The following is a 9,113-nucleotide window of genomic DNA, read 5'->3' as shown; positions in this document are numbered from 1 at the left end:
TCTTTTGTGATCTCTTGATTGTCATTACATTCAAGAAAATTTTGAATTTTTTCTTTGATCTGATCTGTAACCCAGGAGTTATTCGAAGTGTGTTGTTCAGCTTCCAAGTGTTTAAATGTTTTTTTGACTTTTACAGCATTGTTCAGAACTAGTCTGACTCCACTTTGATCAGATAGAACATATGGGATTATATCAGTCTTCTTGTATCTGCTTAAGTTTTCTGTATGAAATATGATCTATTTTGGATTGTGTTCCATGTGCTGCTGAGTAATATGTAAAAAGTTTCGCTGTTGGATGGAAGACTCCATGTATATCTGTTAAACCCAGATGGGCTATAGTGTCATTTAAGTCGATGGTGTCTTTGCTTAACTTTTATTGAGCTGACCTGTCATTTGGTAAAAATGGCGTGTTGGAGTCTCCCACTATGACTGTGTTTTAGTCTATCTTGTTCTGTAATTCTAAGAGAGTTTGCTTGACGAATTTGGGTGCTCCCGTGTTGGGGGAGTAAATATTTATAACTGTAATATTGTGGGTATGAATTATACCCTTTACTAATATGTAGTGGAAGTCTTTATCTGTATGTACTGATTTTACTGAGAAGTTAATTTTGTCAGAGATTAAGATTGCGACTCATGCTTTTTTGCCTGGTGCGTTGGAGTGGAAAAATTTTTTTCCACCCTTTCACTTGGAATTTGTTTCTGTCTTTGTCTCTTGGAGGCAACATATGGATGGGTCTTATTTCTTAATCCAGTCTGCTGTTCTGTGTCTTTTGATTGGATTGTTCAGCCTGTTCACATTTAGGGAAATTATGGAAAAGTATTCGGTGTCCTTTGTCATCATTTAATTTTACTTCTGAGTTTCTTTCTCTCTTCCCCCCTTTTGTGTTTAGTGATTTATAGGTAATTGCTTCTTGATGGGAGTTCTAGCTGTTCTGCAATTTGTTCTTGATTGTTTAATATTTTTTTGTAATGTTGGTTTAGTGTGCATGTATTCATATAGCTTCTCTTTGGAATGAAATATTAGTGTTTCACCCTCAAACGTAAATGCTAGTTTTGCGGGATAAATCAGTCTGGGTTGGCAGTTGTTGGTCTTCAAAGTATGGATGATGTTTTTCCAAGCTTTTCTTGCATTTAGGGTTTGCGTGGAGAGGTCTTCAGTTATTCTATTTTTTTCTCATTGTAGGATAGCTCTTTCTTTGTTTTTGAAGCATTTAAGATCAGCTCCTTGGTATTCAGGTCTAGTGTCTTTACTATGATATGTCTAGATGAGTTCCTTCTAGGATCTTGACTGTTTGGAGTCCTGAAACCTTCAATAATGTATTTTCCCTTATGAGGTTGGGGAAGTTCTCTGCTATGATTTTGGTGAATAAGGGTTGCAGTCCTTTATCAAGGTACTCCTCCCCTTCATAGATCCCTATGATAAGAAGATTAGATTTCTTGGCTGCATCTGCCAATTTCTCTTTGGTGAATTCTCACTGATTTCTCCAGGCTGATGATTCTCTGTTCTAGCTCTTGTGTTTTATCTTCCATTCCTGATGTCCTATTCTCCATCTCAGTCAATCTGTTGCTTAATGCATCCATTTTTGCTTGAATTGTGGACACTGAGCTGGATGTCTGCTGAGAGGGTATTAATCTTTTCTTCCTCTTCTCTTTTGAATTCGAGGAGCTCCTTGGTAATTTCCTGCTTTTGTTTTTGGAATTCTGCTTTAATTTCTTTTTTCATGTCCACAATCATCTCCTTGAATAGAGTCATGTTTCATGTTTCTTCAGGTGTCATTTCTTGAGATGGTGACATCTCTCCTCACTCTTGTTTCCTTTTGCATTTTGTGTGGGACTTTGATTATTTACATATGTCATAATTCGTCGTTGTGCTTTCCGAGGCATCGAGGACTGTTGTTGTAGGTTCGCTCTGTGGTGGGTAGGTGGTAGTCTTTACTTGGTTTGGGACTGGTGGTTCTGGGAATCTGTGTATACATGTGTTTCTCAGCCAAATTAGTTCCACTGCTTACTAGGTCAGAGTTTGCAGCTTTTACAGGTGTTCAGCCTGTTTCCAGAGGCTGTGTGTGGTTGCACGGCTAGCTCTCAGCCCAACCAGTGGCCCCACAGTGTGCCCTAGGATTGAGCTGCGAGCTTTGGTCTCAGCTAGCCCCATGGATGGCTAGTTTTCCTGCTCTGTTCCTAGGGTCGGGGCCCTCCCAAGGCCCTGGTGGTTGGGATTTTCCTGGAGCTCTCAGCTAAATCAGTCCGACTGGTTTCTGTCCTCTTCCCAGGGGCTGGGCCCAGCTGAGGACATGGGCTCTGAGGGAGGAGCTGGGCCTTTCTGGCTCTCAGAGGGCAAGCTCGACCCCTGATGGTCTGCCCTTCAATTCCCTGCTGTGTTTCAGCTGCTTTGGCTGAGAGTCTTTTTGTGACTCTTGGGTTGCCCCTCAATGTTGTCTTGCTGGAGGCACCCAAGAGTAGGGCCCCCCTCTTTGGTTTGGGGCATTCAGATGACTGCTCCTAGATTCCCATACACTGCCACCCATTGTTGGAAGGAAGGGTCTCAGCCCCCCACAGTCTCCAGTTTCAATGGCCTGGGAGAGGAGGCTGTTGGGTAGGTGGGAGCAGGGACACCTCTGCCCCCTTTGGTGGGGTGCTAGGTCTTAGAGCCCACCCAACTGTCAGTCTCCAGTCAATGGCTAGGGGAAGGGACCTGTTGGGGGAATGGACAGGATTCTGTATTCCTTCCCCCCTGCACTTGCCAGTCTTTCTTGGGAAGGGTGGGAGGGGTCTGGGTTAAGTCCTGTAGCTTGCCACCAGCTCTGCTTTCCCGATGGCTTTGGGGAACCCACTGGACTGATTACTCATCTCAGTTTGGCTGTGAGCTGCTCTGCTGTGTTAGAGGGTCGTTTACCTCCCCTTTGGTTTCCACCGCCATCTGTGCTGCTAATGTCAGGACTGTGTGGGTTCCTGTGTCTGGATTCTGCTGCTTGCTGGCGTTGCTGGAGGATGGGGCTCCCTGGGGCAGCGCCCTCTGCTGAGGCTTTCGTGGCTTGGAGCTGGCAGCGAGGGGTGGGGGAGTGGTCCTCGTATTTAGGGTTCTTTGAGAACATTGGATATAAGTTTCATCTGGATGTCTTTTCCAATTTGTGTACTTCTCCATTGCTTCTTGAATATGTAGTTGTGGGTTTCTTAGGCTAGTTGGCTCGTAGGATTCCCTGATTCTCCTTTTTTGTGGGAGAGAGCTAGGCTGGGTCCCTATTGTCTTGGTGCCATCTTTCTCCCTCCTGACCTTCGTTAATTATGTTTATTAATTGCATTTGTATAGCATTTAAAGGACTCTCCTCTAGTTTTGCCATTGATTGCTCCATTGCCTGTTTATATTGGGTGGGAGATGCTATTCCTTGATTTGCCATTTTTCTTGAGTTTCTTGTTCTGCCCATTTGAAAACAGGTGCAAGATTAATACTGCAGAAGATTGCAACTTTTAAGATATAACCAACCTAGACCTCTTTAGCTGGCCAGACAATAGATGCTCAAATTTTAGATTGGTATTAGCACTCTCTCTCTCTTTTTGTGCACTGACAGGCAAATCCAATATCACCATCCATCACCATTTTACGACCAAAAAAATCAATCCTTCAGTCCAATCTCTATTGTATTTAAGTCCATCTGGACCTACGGTATAATTGAAAACCTAGATATATAGGATTGCTTAACAGGCATCAGTTGTAGATCCATGCACTATAAAAGTTGAATGATGAACACAGAACCAAAGATAGAAAAATAGTATGAAAGACAAGAGGCAAGGTAAGAAAAGAGTAATGTAGGAGTGTAACATTAATATAGTAATGAAGAAAAGGGATAGTGTAAGGATAACTGACCGAAGTTGGTAGAAAATTAAAATAGTTGAGTACAAAATTTAGAAAAAATAAAACTTATAAAAATAAGAAGAGTAATAAGAAGAATATATAGAGAAAAGAGGAAGGTATATATAGGAGAGCTCATTGATAAAAATTTTAAAAAGTAAAAATAAACAAAAAAGAAAAATAAAAACATAAAAAAGGTGGGGGGACATCAGATACAATTGTGAGTTCTTAGACAAGAAATGCTAGGGTAAAGAACCAACAGATTAAAAAGCAGGTGACTGTATCAATATAAATATCATTTGTATCCAGTCTCTACCCAGTGCTGTCACTATGTTTCTAGGAACGACCACAATGACGGAAGGAAAGCAGGCAGGGAGGTTTGGGTGGGGGGAAAAGGAAATAATCATAACATTAAAAAAAGCAGGTGGAGGTAAAATGGAAAAAAAAGAACATTAAAAATGCAAATGAAATACAGTAGAAAAAAGGAAAACAAGAAAAAAAGAGAAAAAAAGGGTATTCTTCAGTTTGTTTTATTTTTTTGGGGGGTGGACAGGGTAGGAAACTTGTGTCTCCACTAAATTTGGGATCCAAACCCTTCAAAAAGTCTTTTTCTCTTCCGATTTGGCTTTGAGGTGTTTCTGATCACTTTGCTTGATTGGGCAAAAAAAAAAAGCGGGTGGAGTCACACATGGCTTTGTTTTTTTTTATTTTATTTTTTATTTATTTATTTATTTATTTATTTTTTATTGTAATTAGTAAAAGGGTTACATGATATTTGCCAGATAGAAGGTGCATTAATTCACATACATTGATACCCTTTCACATGTCTTGGTACCCATTGCCCTCCCCCCTCACACCCCCCACCCCTCTTGGTTTTCCCACACATGGCTTTGTTTACCAGGACTGTGTCCCGCCCACAGAGAAGAACTTCTTCTAGGACAGAAGGTGGCCTGGCTAAGTTGCCTCTGGGAAAACCTTTGCCCTTTTGAATGATGGCATTGTCAGCATACTTCTCAGGCTCCAGTTGTTTGGTAGGGTCTTTGTCACAGCAGTCAAGATGGCACTGCTATACAAAAGCTCTGCAGTTTAATGCAGTCCTGCTTATCCAGCATTTCTCTGATTTGTTGTGATTCTTGGTCCTTATTAAGAAAGTTTCGACCTGTGTCAAGGAGGCCTCGTGTGTCTCCTATTCCTTCTTGTAAAGTTTTCAGAGTGTCGGCTTTTACCTCCAGGTCTTTGATCCATTTGGAGTTAATTCTAGTGCAGAGTGACAAAGAAGGATCCAACTTTAGTTTTCCGCATGTGCTTAACCAGTTCTGCCAGCACAACTTGTTGAAGAGGCTATCTTTCTTCCATTCTATTTTTTTGGCTCCCTTGTCAAAGATTAGGTGGCCATAGGTCTGTGGTTTAATATCTGGGTCTTCAGTTCTATTCCATTGGTCTTCAGACCTGTTCTTGTGTCAGTACCAAGCTGTTTTGATAATTATAGCTCTGTAAGAGTCTAAAGTTTGGTATTGAAATTCCTCCTGCGCTGTTCTTTCTTCTAAGAAGTGTTTTTGCTATACGGGGTCTTTTATTATTCCATATGAAATTTTGGGTTGCCTCTTCTATTTCTTTAAAGAATGATATTGGGATATTGATGGGTATTGGGTTGAATTAAACTAAGTAGGAAGCCTACAGAGTGGGAGAAGATCTTCACCAACCATACAACAGACAAAGGCCTCATATCTAAAATATAGGAACAGCTCAAAAAATTGAATCAATCCAAAACTAATCTCCAAAGTAACAACCATCCCATGAAAAGATGGGCCAAAGACTTAAAGAGAGTCTTCTCTGAAGAAGAAACAAAAATGGCCTAGAGACACATGAAGAAATGCTTGACATCTCTGGTCATAAAAGAAATGCAAATCAAAACAACTCCAAGATTCCACCTCACTCCAGTTAGAATGGCCAGGATCAAGAAAACTAAGAATAACAGATGCTGGAGGGGATGTGGCCAGGAAGGATCACTACTACACTGTTGGTGGGAGTGCAAACTCATTCAACCACTATGGAAAGCAGTATGGCAGTTCCTCAAAAGACTAAACATAGAACTCCCCTATAACCCAGCAATTCCACTACTTGACATTTACCCAATCATCCAGAAACAAGGACACACTAAATCCACCAGCACAACAATGTTCATTGCAGCATTATTTACCATAGCAAAGATATGGAACCAACCTAGATGTCCCTTAGTTGATGAGTGGATCAACAAGATGTGGTATTTGTACACAATGGAATTCTATGCTGCTGTCAGAAAGAATGACATTGCCCCATGGAAAGACTTAGAAAAGATCATATTAAGTGAAGTAAGCCAGACTCAAAGGAACTTAGGCTCAATGGTTTCGCTCATTCGTCATAATCAGTAGAAACCTTGGACTCTCCTAGCAGAGATTTGCAATAGAGCAAAACCTTGATACAAAAGGCCATATAGTAGGACACTAAATGAAAGGATCTGTAGGATATAGAAACATAAGCCATATAATGAATGATTGTTGTTCTTAAGGTACTATGTTATCTCTCATCTCTTTTGCTGTCCCTTAGTTATCTCATATTGTACAGTATCTCACTTTGTTACCTGATATATCGTATATATTTGTATTTGGTTATTTGAAATTGGATAGGGAATGGGGGAAAACAAGATGAGTGGTGGGGGTGGCGGGGAGGGAAATGGGGACCAAGACATGTGAAAGGGTATCAATGTTAATGCACCATCTATCTTGCAAATATCATGTAACGCTTCTATTCATTACAATAAAAATATATGAAAAAAATTAAAAATTAAGAAAAAAAAGATGGCACTGCTCTCCGCTAGTGGGGGAAGGGATTCCTTCCCAATGCCATTCTGCGAGCAAAAGTGGAAACGTCTCCACAGAAGTACTCACAAATTGCTGGATTTTCTGGTTCCGTGAAGCTGGCTGGCCCGCGCCATGACCGGGTGACGGCTCTGGACTCACTCATGCTCTGTCTGCCTCTGGAGCTGGCAGGTCTGCGCTGCTAAGAAGCTCTGTCTGCTCAGGTCCTGGAGTGAGGCTTTGTCACTGTGGCAGCTCCAAGAAGCTGGCGCTGCTCCACACTGTCGCTGTCTTCTTGCTCTGGTTTGCTTTTCTCCTCTCTAACAGATCTCTGTGGTGCTAAAGCTTACTTAGGATGGATCTTTGGGTATGAACTTTTTCCTATGATGCTAGAACTTGTACATTGGAGAGAGCTCCGAAAGACTCACACTCAACCACCACCATCTTCCATCGATCCCCTTCTAATAGACTTTTGAAGTTGATATTCCTCCAGCTCTGTCCTGCTAAGGATTGTTTCTGCTATTCTGAGTCCTCTGTTATGCCACATTAACTTTTGGATTGCTTATTCTATATCATGGAAGGATGTTCTTGAGATTTTAATGGGTATTACTTTGACTCATAGAACACGTTGGGCAGGAAGTAATATCATTTTCACAATTTTAATTTTTCCCAATTCAGGAGCATGTAAGGCTTTTTCAACTTCCTTGAATCTGCTTTAATTTCTTTTTTCAGGTTTTGAAAGTTTTCATCATAGATATGCTTTACAACTTTGGTGAATTTCTAATATTTTATTTACTTATTTATTGTTATTTATTTATTTGTAGGGCTTGAACTCTAGGCCTGGGTGTTGTGCCTGAGCTCTTCAGTTCAAGGCTATTGCCCTACCTCTTGAGCCACAGTGCCACTTCTAGCTTTATGGTGGCTTTTTGGCAATGAGTCTCATGGGCTTTAGTGTCTGAAGTGGCTTTGAACCATGATCCTCAGATCTCAGCCTCCTGAATGGTTTGGATTACAGGCGTGAGCCTCTGCCCCTAGCTTTTATTATTATTAATATCATTGTTTTTTGAAGCTACTTCAGCTTCTTTTGTCTCATTATTCGCATACAGTAAAGCTACAAAGTTTTGTATATTAATTTCTTTATTTATTTTCAAATTGTATTTTATTATCAGGGTGATGTACAGAGGGGTACACATGTACATTAGTTCTTGAACATTGATACCCCTTCCCATATTTGTCTTCCATTTTCACTCCCGCCACCCCTAGCAGTCATCTTCTTTTTATCCTTCACTTCCCTATTTCAAACAAACAAATAAACATATACACAATGTACTAGGTACCAAAGACAGATACAATAACAAAGTGAGATAAAGCATAAGGGGAAAAAAGAGAAAATACATAACTTCACATAGTACATTAAGAGAAACAAATAGAAAGACAAACCTCTTGTTTCCATACCTTGGAGTTCATTTTGGGAAGCCTCATTCGATATGGCTGTATATATATAGCTTTTGAGCTGCTGTGATCCTCTGCTGGGAGTGTTGATTAATTTTATACACTGCTCTCTTGTCAAAGTTTCAGATGAGCCCATGTAATTTGGAGAGGAGTCTTTGGGGTTCTTTAAATCCTCAGTCATATCATCTGCAAAAATGGAGCATTTTACTTCTCCTTTTTGTATTTTTATCCACTTTATGGCTGCTCCTTCCCTTAGTGCTCTGGCTAGAAATTCCAATAGTAGACTTAAGAGGAATGGAGAGATTCATCGTCCTTACCTTGTTCCCGATTTTAGCAGAGATGGCTTTTACTGTTCACCTGAAGTATCATGCTGGCTGTGGGTTTCTCATACATAGACTGCACTATATTGAGGAATGTTCAGGGAACATAGATTCCTAGCTTCTCCAGAGCTATTTTTTTTGCTAGTCCTGGGGCTTGAACTCAGTGCCTAAGCACTGTCCTTGGGTTTTCTCAAGGGTAGAGCTCTACAATTGGAGCCTCAGCATCATTTCTGGCTTTTTCTATGTATGTGGTGCCGAGGAATCAAACCCTGGTTTTTGTGTATGCTAGGCAAGCACTCTCCCAATAGGCCATATTCATAGACCCTGTGTGTATTTTTTTAATTCAGTTTTATTGTCAGGGAACAGGAAGTTCATATACAGAAGAATTACAGTTACATATGTAAGGTGGTGAGTACATTACTTTTTGAACATTGTTATCCCTCCCATGATTTTCTCCCATTTTCCCTTCCCCCCAATACACACATATTTGCACAGGTTTGCTCTAAAATATGGTCTATTTTGGAAAATGTTCTATGTGATTCTGAGAAAAACATATATTCTGGTGTCTCTGGATGGAATGTTCTGCTGATTTCTGTTAGGTCTAGTTGGTCTATGCAGTTGTTCTGTTCTGAAGTTACTCTGTTGAGTTCTTTTTCCA

This window comes from Megascapheus bottae, unplaced genomic scaffold, assembly GCF_031878675.1.
Source record: "Megascapheus bottae isolate mThoBot1 unplaced genomic scaffold, mThoBot2.hap1 HAP1_SCAFFOLD_87, whole genome shotgun sequence".
Lineage (NCBI taxonomy): Eukaryota > Metazoa > Chordata > Mammalia > Rodentia > Geomyidae > Megascapheus > Megascapheus bottae.
Note: the sequence above shows the minus strand (reverse complement) of the source record.